Below are 16,319 nucleotides of genomic sequence, written 5' to 3'. Positions count from 1 at the left end.
ACCCTCATCCTGTGAATGAAAAGAAACCCACCCGAATCCCATTCTATTTTCTGACTGAGCTCCTCACTCATGCATTTCTGTGGCAGAAATGAGTAACCTCTGGCAGTTAGACTCAGTTTACTGCTGCAGGATTAGTCCCAGCAAAGAGCCTTCTAAAGATTTCAAGGCTTCAAGCCTATAAAAGATATAGCCAAGACAACACAAGGTCACTCCTTCCACAAGTAAACAATTGGAGGGATGATCAAAAGGGAAGGTACCATCTTTCAGCCTTCTCCACTCATTGTCACCATAGCCAAAACGGACTGTTGTGGCACTCTTCTCTTTCCTATAAATGGACTGATCACACAGAAGGATTGGTGAAACAATAACTTTTTTTAAATTTGGTGATGAGACAATAAACAGATGATCTTCACTCTGAGCTAAGTGGAGTACAATAGCCTTCAATCACTGCTGCACTTTTTTAATGATGGCATAAATAGAACATATGTTGTTGAGCTATGTAATGGTTGACAGTATTTTAAGATCCCAGTGATGAAGCGCTTATCAGTTAAGGAATGGTTGAGGACTCTGGGTCCATACTTGATGCAATTTACAAAGATAAGGGAGAATCTCTTTGAAACTTACAGAATAATGAGAGGACCGGATATAGTGGATGTGGAGAAGATGTTTCCATTAGTAGGAGAGACTAGGACCCAAGGGCACAGGCTCAGAGTAAAGGAACTACACTTGAGAAATGAGATAGAAGTGTAAATACATCATACCACATCAGCTGCTTCCAAATAGACTGGCTTAGAGAACATTGTGAATAGGGCCAGATGGTTATTTGAGCATGCCTAAGTTGTAATTGACTTCATCATCTATGGTTGATCCTTTCACGACTGAACACTCCAACATGATGAGAACATAACTGGCAATTGAACCAGCAATTCATACAGTCATTGTTGATGTTTCAGCAAATTTCCTTCTCTACACCATATCATTTTTCTGTATTTGTTGGATAATATGAGTTTGGCTTAGACTGGCATCTAAATATGGTGAACCAAAGTTCAGTGCTAATCTCTATATAGATTAATCATCGTCAGTATTTTCCCTAGAGGAGGTGGTATTAAGTAGAAATGCCGATATAGATTTTTTTTAGGATGTTGTTTGCACTCTCACCTCTGTGTTACATACCTTAAAACAGTTCCCTATAGAGAATCTGCTTGGAAACTCAGTCACCCTTCATGTGGAAGACATAGCCTGCCCATCTGAGTTGAGTTTTACAGAGCTTGACCTCTGTGCTGCCTAGCCCAACACAATAAAGGACCTGTTGTTTGTGATTTTTTTTCTGCAAGACAATTTTCGTGATGGACAATGAGTGCCTTTAGTCAGAGTCTTCCTGACCTCTGACGTGGCACTTATAACAGGTCCAGATTTCTGTACCATTCATTATGGTGATGGCCTGGAAGTGGTTTTAGTCTCCACCTTAATGCCATGCTGCAATCATGAGGTGGTTGTATCCAGAACACTGGATACTTGAAAAGATATGTTAGTGAACAATTGTGACCCTCATGAGAACACTGACAAACTATGATTAATGTTCTAAACCTTGAAATTTATGTTATCAATGGTTGATATGTTCTTAATTAACCTGTCTAGTGACATTATTATACACCTTCAGAGCAGGTGGGATTTGAATCCAGGCCTCCTGGCTCGGATGTTGGGGCGCTACAATGTGTCACAAAAGCCCCTTTGGAATACTTTAAATGTTCAGTTTAACACTCTCCAAAATGAGCTGTTTCAGGTTGTATCTGTTCTTCCATTGCATGCATCTGGCGATAGTTGAAACATTATCTCAATCTTGGAGACACTAATTCTAAGACCCAATGATTTTGGTAGCACTCTGGAATTTGCTTACTTTAGTATGGGTGTTTTCTGTGTTGTGGGAATTTAGGCCACATTCACCTGCATGTGGAATGTCTTTGATTATTGCCCTTGTAACTTCAGTGGAGGCATGCAGTCTCGAGAATTTGACAAACTTCCCACAACGGATTGACAGTTCATAGATGTTGACCTCCCAGCCAATACAGCAATTGCAGGAAGATAACTATAAGAAAGCTGCAGAAGGCTCACCAGGATCTATCTATACTTTTCACAGACATAACTAAAACTTTCAACAATGAGAGTTGATCTGGTCTCTGACATCTGCTGTCCAAGTTAGAATATCCAAACAATTTTGTCAAATCCTGTGTTTTCTGAAGAAGTGTCTAGACCCGAAACGTCAGCCTTCCTGCTCCTCTGACGCTGCTTGGCCTACTGTGTTCATCCAGCTCTACACCTTGTTATCTCTACTGCATGATGGCCTAGTTGGATGTGTTTGTGCCAGAGGCAAGAACCCCAATACCTTTACCAATGGCATAATGAAAGAATGTGTTTTAGCTCTCCAATTCTTCAAACTTTTTTTCTGCAACACTTAAGCAAGCCACCAGAGATGTCCCTGAAAGTATCAACATGTACAGGAAGAAAATAGTTTAAGAGGCTCAGCAGTGCCTGCGTTCCCTCTTACATAAAATAGGCAGGAGAAGGAAAACTAGCAGGACAGGCAGGAGGAAGGTTAGGTGAGTCTGCAGTAGACCCCATTGGCCTGCTTTGCTGCTATCACACGCAATTGTCAGATTATCAGTGATTAAGGTGATCAGAAATCATCCCAAATGAAAAAGCTCCTTTTTTTGATCCGTAGGTTAGCACTCTGCAAATGAGTTGTCTTGCAAATGGGTCCAATTTTGCATGAAAATCCACTGGTTTGTACATTGAGTCTAAATTACAGATTCACCAAATATGTGGCTAGACAGGCTAAACTTGATTATGTTTAGACCTCTGATCTAATGAACTACTGTTTCAATGGTCATTATGTTGTGTTACGCATACCTAATTTCTTGCCAATGTAAACATGCTGTAAATTTGCAAACATATTCACGTAGAGATTCTGAGATATTGTGGGATGATTGGTCTCGAGGGATTAATGGTGATGTCCTCTGGAATTTCTCGTTCTCGCAATCTGACAATTTCTTGATGCCTGGAGTTCTGAAATCTATGTCTTATTCATTCATATAAATGAAAAAAAGTTAAGATTAGAAACTACCAATTAATATTAGGGAGCAACTATTTAGAATACGCCCCAGAAGACAACATTTAAGGGATATGTTAAGTAATTTTAAATAAAGTTGAGCACCTTAATTCAGTTAAGGGAATGCTGCTTTGGCTTATGGAATTCAAGCTGGGACACACTGGGTAGTGTCTGGAACAGCCATAGCCTGAAGGAAGAACAAGCTTGGGTTACATAAGGTAAGAAAGCTCTGCCTGTTTACCTCCTGTAAATTCAATTACCACCAAATACATAGACTCGGAGACATTCACAGCAAAGAAGGTGGCTCTTCGGCTCAGCATGTCCATGCTGGCCAGCAAAGATCTGACCACATTTCTCTCATTTTCCAGCTTTTGGCAATGTAAGTGAATGTTTAAATACTGCTTAAACCTTATGAATGTTTCTGATTCAAGCAACCCTTCACACAGCAAGATCCAGACTCCCACCATTCTCTCAACGAAAAACAATCTTCCCAACCTGCTTACCTTAAATACACGCTCTTATTTTAGTTAATCGGTAAAATGCTGGCTAGGTTAGCAGTTATTGCCCAAAACTCCACTTGAGTTAATCATTCGGCAGCGGGTCTCGAGTAACATATTAGCCAGGTCAGGGAAGGATGGCAGATTTCTCTCTCTCAAGGACACTAGTGAATCAGTGAAATCACAATCAACAGTGGTTATATGGTAACATTTTCTTTCAGCTCTATACTGAATTCAAATTTCACCATCTGCTGTGGTTGGAATCAAAGACTTGCCCCAGAACATTAGTTTGGAAATTTGGATTACTAATTCGTGACGTTATCACGACATTGTTGCTTCCCCATTACTCCTGTTATTGAAGTTGACTTTCCATTACCCCAGTTCTCTATTACTTCAATGTTCTATCAATTAATAGAGTATAAATTAACAAAAGCCTAATCAAATCCTGATTATTGGGAATATGCATTTTAATCCCATGGTTTGAATATTAGGAGAGAAAACAAGATGTAGCTATAAGGGGACATGAAATTAGCTGGTGTGATATTTTTCTATGCTTCAGTGTCTTAATTAAGCAACCATTTCAAAATAAAATATTCACAGGCAAAGTTTGCTCACATAGAATTTGTCAAGCAGTGCTGCACGAACTTATCCCAATTCCCCCTGGCATTCTTTAATGGAATCAGTCGCTGATGATGTTTCCTGCCAAAGGAATCCACATACATATGCTTAATCAACAGCAGTGCTATGACAGGTTTTTTTTACCTTCCCTAGGTTTCAGTGTAAGGAGAGGCTTTCAATATTTATGTAACCTGAATAGCTGTCAGCAGACAAGATATTCTGGGAAACCACAGCAACAGAGGAGAAACCTGAAGGCAGAGTTTCTGGTCAATTTTATGGCAGAAGTTCATTTTAACTTGTGACTTCTACTTCCTCCTAACAGTTGGACAGTAAAAAATCGTGGTAAAAAGTTATGACAGGAATGTTAAGGGACACTGTTTCCTTTTACCTGCATGGTCCTATGATAACCCGTACATGCCTGCACAGGACAAGTGATATGATTATTCCCAAGGGCAGGTATTTTACCTGATGCAGCAATGCTTATGTTTATGCCAGAGACTGGGCATGGATATCGTGGTATTAAGTAATCCAGCAAATATTGATTATTCTATGCAAATATTAGTTTGCAACATAGCAACATCAAGAAGCATGATTCTGGTAATATGTCACGTTTCAACTGATCCCTGCTTAAGGTGGGCGGTGATACGCCAGAACCCCATATCACATACACAATACAGTGGCAATATCATAAGCATGATTCTTCAAGGTATACTGACATACTGGTTTTAAGACATGGCACAATATCAATCAGAAGTTAACTTCATTATATTACCGTTGCTGCGTTTTGGCAGAGAGAAAAGGTTTAAGGGGCTTGCATACTTTAGTCACAGAACCATAGAATTGTTCTGGTGCAGAAAGAGACCATTCAGTTCATCATGTCTGAACAGACTCTGAGTATTTTAAACTATTGCCTCTCTTCTACCTTTTCCCCATAACCCTACACATTGTTTCTAATTGAAGAACCATCCAATGCTCTCTTGAATGCCTCAATTTAACCTGCTTCAATCACACACCCATACAGTATATTCCATAACTACTTTCTGTGTGAAAAAGTTTTTTTCACAACTTGCATTTACTTATCCTGCAAATACTTTCAATCTGTGCCCTTGATTATTAGTCCTTTTATAATCTGAAACAGTTTCTCCCCACTTACTATCTCCAGACACCTCATGATTTTGAAAACCTCTGTTAAATCTGCTCTCTTCAGCAAAGAAAACATGATGTGTCCTTATATTTGAGCAGGCCATGTACAACAACGAACAAGATTAGAGGGAACATTGTTTAGTGAGAGTTGTTAGCATTGGGAAAGAATCATGGTTAACAGATTCTGTGTTGTGAGGGATAGATTGTCGAGTGTGGAGGAAAGCAAATCAGTGCTTGGAAGATGCAGCCAATAATTGTTGGCAGGCTGTAGATCATGAGAATGTTGATATTGCTGGCTGGAATCCCTAATTGTCATTGGGAAGGTTATAGTGAGCTGCATTTCATTTGGATAGATTCATGAACAATGCCATTGGGGGCAGAGTTCCAGGAATTTGACCCACTAACACTGAAGGAACGATGATATATTTCAGAATGTTAATTGGCATGGAGGATGCTTTCAGGTAGTGATTTTCCGATGCATCTACTGCTCTTGTCCTTCTAGAATGTAATGGTCACAGGTTTGAAAGGTGCTGTATAAGAAGCTTTGTAGAATTTCTACAGTGCATCTTGCTATCACTAAGCTTTAGTGACAGTGAGAGTGGAAATTTGTAAATGTGTTGCCAATCCCGCTGGCTGCTTTGTCCTGGATGGCTTCAAGTTCCTTGAGTGTTGTTGCAGGCTGAAGCCATCCGATGGAAAATGTTCTGTTATACCCTTGAATTGTTTCTGGTAAATGATAGACAGGCTTTGGGGAAATAGGTGAGCTACTCATTGCAGGACTCCTAGGATTTGACCTGCTTGTGTAGCCACAGTATTTAGATGTTTGAGTTTTGGTCAATGGGAACTCCTAGGATGTTGATGGTTGGAAATTCTCTGATTGCTGTTGGGTGAGATATGGTAATCAATAGAAAAGAGATTATCTCCTTCTGGTTCACAGGGACTGTTGATATCAAAGCCACTTACTTCCTGGCTTTGGCAGCTGTTACTTTCATTTCACTGGCACTCCAGAAGTATACTTATATATTTTAACACTTTCATGGGGCCTGGTTGCTTAGTCGTTTTCTCAAATTAATTTATGGGACATAGGTATCTTCAGCTGGATTAGAATTTCTTGCCCGTCACTAGTGGCTTCTGATTGTGGGTTGCTTTCATGAACTGCTGCAATTTGGCACAAGGACACCTGCATTGTTTGGTGGTGGGGGTGGGTGGAAGGGGAGGGGGGAGGCGTTCTAAAATTTTGATCCAGCAGATGTAAAGGAATAATGATATAATTCCAAATCAAAATTGTGGGTGGCTTACAGAAAAAGTTGCAACTCTTGCTGTTCATTTGCAACTTGTCCTTCTAGGTTATAGACGATTGCAGGATTGACAGGTGCTGTCAAAGGAGCCTTATTGAGTTAATGAAATGTATCTTCTAGTTGTAATACATTACTGACATTATGTGTCATTGGTAGATGAAGTGAACGTTTAAGCTGATGAATAGAATGCTTTGTCTTAGATAGTCTCATGATTCTTGAATATTGTTGGAATTGCACTGATTCAGGAAAATGGAGATGATGCCGTTACACTTCTGCATTGAGTCTTGAACATGATGGGCAGGCTTTGTAGAGCCAGGACATTAGGTATTCACTGCATAATACCTACACTGAGAGATTTCCAATCAAAGTATTTATATGGGTGGCCAATTTAGTTTTTGGTCAATGGTTACACCCAGAATGTTGGAAGTCCATCATTCTATAATGACAATGCAATTGGATGTCAAGGAGAGTTGGGATGTGGACTTTTTTTGGAGATGATATTGGTATAGCATGTTGCCTTTCAGAAGGTGATTGAGGTGTGAAGTGAATGTAACTTGTCATATCAGCTCCAACAAGAAGCATACTCTTTCTGCCCTTTTGTAGACTGTTTCCTTCAAGGATTCAGACATAGACAGGTATTACAGAAGGCAAACTATTCTTATTGGTACAGGCAGGGCTATGTCCTGAGTGAGTGAGTAGTCAATGCACAAGGCATGCACTGTCAGGGATTAGGATAGGCAAGACCAAGTGGGGCAGATGTTAAAGACAGTAGTGTGAGTGGCAGAGTATAAGCTTTTGTGGGAGTTGGGTACAGTAGTAAAGATTGAGGGTGAGGTATCAGAGACAAGATGGAGCCACTTACCCCAGCAGCATGAAGAAGGATATTGGCTTCTTCCTACAATGCTGGGCATTCCTCCAGTTGGTTAAGACTGCTTTAATCTGAGTGCTAACCTCAGACCAGGCTGGCATGGTCCAGTTTTTAAGCTCCCACTGCCGGTCCAAGGGAAGTGGAAGTCCTGCTTGTGCATCACCGTATCTAACAGGATCTCCAGGATACCAATTTATCCCCATCTGCCATGTCTGGTTCAAACGTCAGAAACAGTACTGGGCAGCTTCAGACTGACAGTGCATGTCATGGTGCACAATGAGCTTTTAAAGATGGCACAGGTATAAGGAATATTTGTGATTTTCAGGATGTATGTTCCATTAACAAGTTGTTTCAAAAATGGTGCATGGTAAGATTAGGCAGAAGTGGATGTGACAAGGATTGAAATACCAATTAATGTGTCGAGTTGGGCACAGTAACCCAATAGAATTCATTCAGCCTCATGGTGAGAATCACTCCACCGAACTCCACACAACTTGAACTTATAGACAAAAAAAATGATTCACATGATGCAACCCATTTCTTTATGATGATTTTTACTGGAATAAATAGGCTCAAGTCAGTCATTTCTTTCGTAGATGACAGCATTTATGTCACTTATGGTTATGTCAAAGACGGGTTAGGACCAGTTGTTTGTTCAGTCAATAAAGGATTGTTTTTAAATGTTCAGATTTTGATGGATAAAGAATAGGAATGGATACTCAGTAAGCTACAGAGATATTTTAACATCTAACATGATGGAAATATTTGTGTAGAAGTTGGGTTGAGATATGTTGAGAACTCTGAAGAAAGGTCAACAAACCCAAACTGTTAACTCTGATTTTTTTCTTCATGGATGCTTCCGGACTTGCTGAGCTTTTCCAGCAACTTCTATTTTTGTTCCTGATTTACAGCATCCGTAGCTCTTCTGGTTTTTGTTTACAGAGACTTGTGATCTGGAACAGATCTGGTTCAAGTCATCTCTGCTGAAGTAGAGTTTATTTTTGAGATCCTATGACAGTTGTTAATATAGCTTTTTTAAATGTCAATAAAACATTCAGAAATAGTTAGTTCCATAAATAGATTATTAATCCATCATTTAAAGCTCTACTGCCAAAAATGAACCCTTTATGGACAAAAATAACTAACTTGCCCTAACGCCAAGTTCTACCTGAAATTTGGAAGATTGCCCTGGGGTCGGCTGGGATCTGTAAATGGTTGTATTTAGTCTGAATGTCATTTTCATGTTTTGAAAATTGTGCATTGAAATCCTCTTCTACTCCGCCATAGGCACGTCCTTTCAAAGTTATGACTTTTTAAAAAATTTTTACATGTAAGATACTTTTCTTCCTCAAGATCAGGGGAAATTATATAATGTTGCATAGAAACTAAAGTACAGAATTGGTTCGACCAATTTACATTATCAGTTTATCTGTTGCAGATGCAATACTTTTAATCTCACACTTTGTAAAGGCAGAAAGTGTAGAAAGTACTCAACAGGCCTGACAGCACCTAAGGAGAGAGAAACAGAGTTAGTGTTTTGAGTTGAATGGTTCTCCTCTGGGACTTGTTCACTCGATTTCCCTCTGCATAATTTTTGCCAGACCTGTTGAACCTCTCCAGGAAGGTCTGTTTGTACTTCAGACCCTCAACATCCACAGGACTTACTTTTATTTTTGTCCTAAACTCCTTTTTTTTACCTACATCATGTTCCTTATTGATTTATAAATGTTGATATTGGGCAGAAATATCCTATTTTCAGTTAACATGTTTTGTCAAGTTTGATTTATGGTGTCTGGTCCACTATGGTCACTGGAACTTTTCCAGCACAATCTTCCTCTCTTCACCTAGCTAATTATGCAACTGACCTATTGGGTATCTTTCTTAGAAATTTGTACAGTGGTAAAGATGAACACTCTTGCTATGGCCAGGACACTAGCAATCACATTACCAGCAGCACAGTTGAAGTCCAGCTGCAAATCACTTTGAATGCTGTAAGCCAGGAACAACCTCCCACACTGTAATGTCAAAAAGATATAACTGAATGCAGGGTCCAGAATGGAAAGCTCACATCCTGTTTCACAGACAGGGATCAGGGGATGCTGTGGGATGGGATAGTGGAGAGGAACACCATTCTTTATTCAGCTGAGAGTTACAGGAGGCGACGCAAACAATCACAATCAAACTGAACATTAACAACATTCTGGTCACTTGTATAGCACTGACCATGCAATGGGTCTCAACTACATTGTCAACCCAAACCCTGCACACCCTGTTCACTCAATTAGGACACCTTCATCTTCTTCCATCACCATCTAACTATTCTTCCATTCACTTCCATCACGCAAAAGCCCTCTCTTTGTTTCTTTGCAGGAATAATTGGTCTACAGCAGGGACGATGGGGCCAAAAATGAAGTTGGGGGCGGTGGTGGAATAGGAAGTCTGGACACTGGAGTCTTCTCGTCTTATGGAAAGAAAAGTTGGCTAGAAAAGAACACTGCCACTTATATGGGATGAGCTAATTCTGTAGCCCACCAAATCCAGTAAGCTTCATTATGTTGTGCAGCACTGGTCTACCATTAACTCCACTGCTAACTCATTCTTAAAAGTGCACAAGATTTTATCTATCTATGACAACAACTTCCCTAATTTCTGTTTTGCAGGTATTATCAGAATCCAGTAAAACTCCAGGAAAAGGCCAGGCAGACACCCTAATCTTTGCCCCATCACTGAGGAGAAAGATAATGAAGCCTCAAAGGATGCATCAGGAAGGCTTTATCTGACCCCTCAGAGACATTCACCTCAATGGTAATCTATCTACATTAGAGGAACACAATCTGGTGAGCAACACAGCTGGTCATTGAAGAAATGGCCCAGATCTTAGAACTCAGAGGATTGCTAGAGACCAGGCGCCTGCTCAGCCCAAGGCAAAAAGATTCCTCTACCTATAATATCCTCTATAATATAATTCCTCTATAATATCCTCTATTAGTGTATCTGCAAAATGTACAAAGGCAGCCTCAAGAACAGCAGGCAAGTTAACCAGAGCTGTTTACAAAACTAACTCAAAGAATGGAGAACTCCAACAATATTATCAGTACCATGCTAGCTTTAGCATGCATGAGCCTGGCTGTCTCCATGGAGAACATGTTGACCAACATGAATGCCCAGGTACAGCACCCATACTGTCTGCTGAATATACGCACAGATCTGAACTCCATTGTTCTAGCCACTAGTCCTCAGTATCAATGGCAAGGTGAGGGTGGTGGTGGTGGTTGGGGGAAGCAGGGGACAAAGGCCTCAACTTCACTTCACCAGCACCTTCCTCTCAAGGAGATGGAGTGATGCCAACACGGGCTAGGAAGGAGGCGGCACACACAGGATGTCTGAAAGCTTCCTCTCAGGACACTCATACAAACCTCCGTTTCCAACAATTCTCCCCCTGCCCATGTTGCCAAAGCTTGATAAAGCCAAAACCCAGGAGGGTGAATCTGCATCTAGTTTGGACACTCTCAGTATAACTTGAGGTCAAACAGGGCCAATTACAGAGCATAATAAAATGTGAGGCTGGATGAACACAACAGGCCAAGCAGCATCTCAGGAGCACAAAAGCTGACGTTTCGGGCCTAGACCCTTCATCAGAGAGGGGGATGGGGAGAGGGAACTGGAATAAATAGGGAGAGAGGGGGAGGCGGACCAAAGATGGAGAGTAAAGAAGATAGGTGGAGAGAGTATAGGTGGGGAGGTAGGGAGGGGATAGGTCAGTCCAGGGAAGACGGACAGGTCAAGGAGGTGGGATGAGGTTAGTAGGTAGCTGGGGGTGCGGCTTGGGGTGGGAGGAAGGGATGGATTAGAGGAAGAACCGGTTAGGGAGGCAGAGACAGGTTGGACTGGTTTTGGGATGGAGTGGGTGGGGGGGAAGAGCTGGGCTGGTTGTGTGGTGCAGTGGGGGGAGGGGACGAACTGGGCTGGTTTAGGGATGCAGTAGGGGAAGGGGAGATTTTGAAACTGGTGAAGTCCACATTGATACCATATGGCTGCAGGGTTCCCAGGCGGAATATGAGTTGCTGTTCCTGCAACCTTCGGGTGGCATCATTGTGGCAGTGCAGGAGGCCCATGATGGACATGTCATCTAGAGAATGGGAGGGGGAGTGGAAATGGTTTGCGACTGGGAGGTGCAGTTGTTTGTTGCGAACTGAGCGGAGGTGTTCTGCAAAGCGGTCCCCAAGCCTCCGCTTGGTTTCCCCAATGTAGAGGAAGCCGCACCGGGTACAGTGGATGCAGTATACCACATTGGCAGATGTGCAGGTGAACCTCTGCTTAATGTGGAATGTCATCTTGGGGCCTGGGATGGGGGTGAGGGAGGAGGTGTGGGGACAAGTGTAGCATTTCCTGCGGTTGCAGGGGAAGGTGCCGGGTGTGGTGGGGTTGGAGGGCAGTGTGGAGCGAACAAGGGAGTCACGGAGAGAGTGGTCTCTCCGGAAAGCTGACAGGGGAGGGGATGGAAAAATGTCTTCACCATGGACGTCCAGTCCCTGTACACCTGCATTCCGCATGGAGATGGCCTCAAGACCCTCCGCTTCTTCCTGTCCCGCAGGCCCAACCAGTCCCCCTCCACCGACACTCTCATCCGCCTAGCTGAACTCGTCCTCACACTCAACAACCTCTCTTTTGACTCCTCCCACTTACTACAGACTAAGGGGGTGGGCATGGGCACCCGCATGAGCCCCAGCTATGCCTGCCTCTTTGTAGGTTATGTGGAACAGTCCCTCGTCCGCACCTACACAGGCCCCAAACCCCACCTCTTCCTCCGGTACATTGATGACTGTATCGGCGCCGCCTCTTGCTCCCCAGAGGAGCTCGAACAGTTCATCCACTTCACCAACACCTTCCACCCCAACCTTCAGTTGACCTGGGCAATCTCCAGCACATCCCTCACCTTCCTGGACCTCTCAGTCTCCATCTCAGGCAACCAGCTTGTAACTGATGTCCATTTCAAGCCCACCGACTCCCACAGCTACCTAGAATACACCTCCTCCCACCCACCCTCCTGCAAAAATTCCATCCCCTATTCCCAATTCCTCCGCCTCCGCCGCATCTGCTCCCACGATAAGACATTCCACTCCCGCACATCCCAGATGTCCAAGTTCTTTAAGGACCACAACTTTCCCCCCACAGTGATCGAGAACGCCCTTGACCGCGTCTCCCGTATTTCCCGCAACACAGCCCTCACACCCCGCCCCCGCCAAAACCTCCCCAAGAGGATCCCCCTCGTTCTCACACACCACCCTACCAACCTCCGGATACAACGCATTATCCTCCGACACTTCCGCCATTTACAATCCGACCCCACCACCCAAGACATTTTTCCATCCCCTCCCCTGTCAGCTTTCCGGAGAGACCACTCTCTCCGTGACTCCCTTGTTCGCTCCACACTGCCCTCCAACCCCACCACACCCGGCACCTTCCCCTGCAACCGCAGGAAATGCTACACTTGTCCCCACACCTCCTCCCTCACCCCCATCCCAGGCCCCAAGATGACATTCCACATTAAGCAGAGGTTCACCTGCACATCTGCCAATGTGGTATACTGCATCCACTGTACCCGGTGCGGCTTCCTCTACATTGGGGAAACCAAGCGGAGGCTTGGGGACCGCTTTGCAGAACACCTCCGCTCAGTTCGCAACAAACAACTGCACCTCCCAGTCGCAAACCATTTCCACTCCCCCTCCCATTCTCTAGATGACATGTCCATCATGGGCCTCCTGCACTGCCACAATGATGCCACCCGAAGGTTGCAGGAACAGCAACTCATATTCCGCCTGGGAACCCTGCAGCCATATGGTATCAATGTGGACTTCACCAGTTTCAAAATCTCCCCTTCCCCTACTGCATCCCTAAACCAGCCCAGTTCGTCCCCTCCCCCCACTGCACCACACAACCAGCCCAGCTCTTCCCCCCCACCCACTCCATCCCAAAACCAGTCCAACCTGTCTCTGCCTCCCTAACCGGTTCTTCCTCTAAGCCATCCCTTCCTCCCACCCCAAGCCGCACCACCAGCTACCTACTAACCTCATCCCACCTCCTTGACCTGTCCGTCTTCCCTGGACTGACCTATCCCCTCCCTACCTCCCCACCTACACTCTCTCCACCTATCTTCTTTACTCTCCATCTTCGGTCCGCCTCCCCCTCTCTCCCTATTTATTCCAGTTCCCTCTCCCCATCCCCCTCTCTGATGAAGGGTCTAGGCCCGAAACGTCAGCTTTTGTGCTCCTGAGATGCTGCTTGGCCTGTTGTGTTCATCCAGCCTCACATTTTATTATCTTGGAATTCTCCAGCATCTGCAATTCCCATTATCTCTCACATTTTATCATCTTGGAATTCTCCAGCATCTGCAGTTCCCATTATCCCCAATTACAGAGCATGCTCCTTCACCCAGCTGTGCAATTTGGAACTACACTTGGTCATAGTCTTAAGGGGGGGAAGAAAATAATACTTACTGAAGACACATAAGTGGCATGGGTAAGACATAATCAAATATAACCTTTTACTTTTTAAAATATATCTTTACTTAGACTCTTCAAATGTCTGCTTCAGTATTTTTTATTGCTGTTGGACATGGTTATATTGCACCCTGTGAGAGCTGAGCAGCCGCTGCAGACATCCCAAGGATGAAAGAAATTGCACTGGTCAAGGATTAGAATTAGAATCAGAATCTCTACAGTGTGGAAACAGGTTCTTTAGCCCAGCAAGTCTACACTGAACCTCATGCATCCTGCCCAGACCCATTTCCTGTTCCCTAAGCAACACATTCTGAACACTATGGGCAATTTAGCATGTCCAATCCACCTAACCTGCACATCTTTGAGATATGGGATGAAACTGGAGCACCCGGAGGAAACCCACACAGACACAGGGAGAATGTGCAAACTCCACACAGACAGACACCCAAGGCTGGAATTGAACCTGGATCTCTGATGCTGTGAGGCAGTAGTATTAACTACTGAGCCATCCTGCCACCCTGATACTTAGCAATTTATTAACAATGCAATAACTTTAGCAGAGCAAAATTAAGCATCAAAGTAATCTATTTGATGTGTATGATTTAAATCTAATAAACTTTGTTTTTAGCCCCATTTACAAAAAACAGGGAGACAAATATACACAGTTAATGGATATATAGAAGAAAATACTAAAACTGGCCAGATTGCTTAAACGGTTTTCATGATCCATTGTTCCACAGGCTGGTTAACAGAGTCATAGAGTCATACAGAATGGAAACAGACTCTTTGGTCCCATTTGTCCACAGAAACCAGATGCCCTAATCTGACCTAATCTGATTTGCCAATACTTGGCTCACATTCCTCTAAACCCTTCCTATTCATAAACCCATCCAGGCACCTTTTAAATGTTGTAATTGTACCTACCTCCACCACTTCCTCCGACAGCGCATTCCATACTTGCACCATCCTCTATGTGAAAAAGTTACCCCTCAGGCCTTTTTTAAATCCTTCCCCTCTCACCTTAAACCTATGCCCCAACTTCTGGACTTCCCCACTTCAAGAAAAAGAACTTCACTCATCATGTCCTCATGATTCTATAAATCTCTGTCGCCCCTCGGCTCCTGACCCTCCAGGGAAAAATCCCCAGGCTATTCAGCCTCTCCCTATATTTCAAACCTTCCTATCCCAGCCACATCTTTGTAAACCTTTTCTGCACCATCTCAGGTTTAACATCTTTCCTGTAAAACGGTGACCAGAATTGAATGCAGTATTCTAAAAATTGCCTCATCAATGTCCTGTATATCTGCAATAGGACAACCCTTTTCCTATACTAAGTGTTCTCACCAAGAAAGGCAAGCGTACCAAATATCTTCTTCACCATCCTGTATACCTGCAACTCCACTTAAAGGAAATGTACACCTGCAGCCCTAGGTCTCTTTGCTTGGCTACAAGTCCTGCCCTGACTAACATTACCAAAATGCAACACCTCACATTTAGCTAAATTAAACTCAATTTGCCATTCCTCAGCCCATTGGTCCATCTGATCAAGGTCCCATTGTACTCAGAGATATTCTTCTTCACAGTCCACTACACCACCTATTTTGGGGTTATCTTCAAATTCTGTTTTCACGTACAAGTTATTTATATAAATAACCAAAAGCTATCAATCCAGCACCGAACCTTATGGCTCACTGGTGGTCACAGGCCTCCAGTCCAAAAGTCAATCCTGTACCACCGCCTTCTGTCTCCTATCTTCAAGCCAATTTTGTGTCCAATTGACTAGCTACCCCTGGATCTCATGTGATCTAACCTTACTAACCAGTCTACCATGCTGAGCTTTGTTGAATGCCTTGCTGAAGTCCAAATAGACAACATCCACCGCTCAACCATCATCAATCTTCTTTGCCACCTCTTCAAAAAACTCAATCAAGTTAGTAAGAGAGGATTTCCTACAAACAAAGCCATGTTTTCTATTCATAATGAGTCCTTGCCTTTCCAAATACATGTAAATTCTGTCCCTCAGAATCCCATCCAACAACTTACCCACCTCTGACATAAGGTTCACTGGTCTATAGTGTCTTGACTTTTCCTTGCCACCATTCTTAAATAATGGCAGCACATTAGCTACCTTCCAGTCTTCCAACACCTCACCTATGGCTTACCATAATACAAGTACCTCTGCAAGGGGCCCAGCAATCCCTTCCCTAGATTCACACAAAATTCTGGAAAACAACTGATCTGGTCTGTAGATAATAAAGTGTGGAGCTGGATGAACACAACAGGCCAAGC

The sequence above is a fragment of the Stegostoma tigrinum genome, chromosome 3 (genome assembly GCF_030684315.1).
Source record: "Stegostoma tigrinum isolate sSteTig4 chromosome 3, sSteTig4.hap1, whole genome shotgun sequence".
Classification (NCBI taxonomy): Eukaryota; Metazoa; Chordata; class Chondrichthyes; order Orectolobiformes; family Stegostomatidae; genus Stegostoma; species Stegostoma tigrinum.
This window is presented reverse-complemented; position numbering follows the sequence as displayed.